The sequence below is a fragment of the Grammomys surdaster genome, unplaced genomic scaffold (genome assembly GCF_004785775.1).
Source record: "Grammomys surdaster isolate TR1022 unplaced genomic scaffold, NIH_TR_1.0 167, whole genome shotgun sequence".
NCBI lineage: Eukaryota > Metazoa > Chordata > Mammalia > Rodentia > Muridae > Grammomys > Grammomys surdaster.
In genome coordinates, this window is record NW_021604615.1 from 13,273,496 (window position 1) to 13,275,257 (window position 1,762).

Here is a 1,762-nt window from a genome sequence, read left to right on the forward strand (position 1 = left end):
CACCCTCAAATTCCCACCCACTGGGGCATCCAGCCTTTATGAGACCAAGGATTTCTTCTCCCACCTATGCCCAACAGGGCCATCCTCCCTTACATATACAGCTGGAGCCATGGATCCCTTCCTACGTGCTCCCAGCCTGGTGATTTAGACCCTGGGAGCTCTGGTTGGTTGGTATTGTTGCTCTCCTCATGGGGCTGCAAACCCTTTCAGTTCCTACAGTGTTCACTCTAACTCCTTCATTGGGAACCCCATGATCAGTTCAATGGTTAGCTGTGAGTATCTGCCTCTGACTACATCAGACTCTTGCAGACCTCTAAGGAGACAGCTATATCAGGCTCTTATCAGCATGAACTTCCTGACTTCCACATCCCTTTGGTGACTGCACATGGGATGGATACTCAGGTCGAATGGTCTCCAGACAGCCCCTCCTTCAGTTTCTGTCCCTCATTTTGTCTCCATATTTGCTCCCTTGAGTATTTTGTTACTCCTTCTAAGAAGGACCAAAGCACCCCCACTTGGTCTTCCTTCTTCATGAGCTTCATGTGGTCTGTGAGTTGAATCTTGGGTATTTCAAGGTTCTGGTCTAATATCCAATAATCAATGAGTCAATACCATGAGTGTTCTTTTGTGATTGACTTACTTCACTCAGGATGATATGTCTAGTTCCATCCATTTACCTAAGAATTTCTCGAATTCATTGTTTTTAATACCTGAGTAATACTCCATTGTGTAAATGTACCACATTTTTTATATTCATTCCTCAGTTGAAGGACATCTGGGTTCTTTCCAGCTCCTGGCTATTATAAATAAGGCTGCTATGAACATAGTTGAGCATATGTCCTTGTTATATGTTCGAGCATTTTCTGGGTATATGCCCAGGAGTGGTATAGCTGGATCCTCAGGTAATGCTATGTCCAATTTTCTGAGGAACCACCAGACTGATTTCCAAAGTGGTTGCACCATCTTGCAGTCCCACCAATAATGGAGGAGTGTTCCTCTTTCTTCACACCCTCACCAGCATCTACTATCACCTGAGTTTTTAATCTTAGCCATTCTGACTGGTGTGAGATGGAATCTCAGGGTTGTTTTGATTGCATTTCCCTGATGACTAAGGATGCTGAACATTTCTTTAGGTGCTTTTTGGCCATTCAAGTTTCCTCAGTTGAAAATTCTTTGTTAAGCTCTATACCCCATTTTTTAATAGGATTATTTGGTTGTCTGGAGTCTAATTTCTTGAGTTCTTTGTATATATTGGATATTGGGCCTCTATCAGATGTAGGATTGGTAAAGATCTTTTCCCAATTTGTTGGTTGTCGTTTTGTCCTATTGACAGTGTTCTTTGCCTTACAGAAACTTTGCAATTTTATGAAGTCCCATTTGTCAATTCTTGATCTTAGAGCATAAGCTATTGGTGTTCTGTTCAGGAACTTTTCCCCTGTGCCCAAGTATTCGAGGTTCTTCCTCACCTTCTCTTCTATTAGTTTCAGTGTATCTGGTTTTATATGGAGGTCCTTTATCCACTTAGACTTGAGCTTTGTACAATAAGATAAGAATGGTTTGATTTTCATTCTTCTACATGTTGTCCTCCAGTTGAACCAGCACCATTTGTTGAAAATGCTGTCCTTTTTCCACTGGACAGTTTTAGATCCTTTGTCAAAGATCAAGTGACCATAGGTATGTGGGTTCATTTCTGTGTCTTCAATTCTATTCCATTGATTTTCCTGCCTGTCTCTGTACCAATACCATGCAGTTTTTATCACTA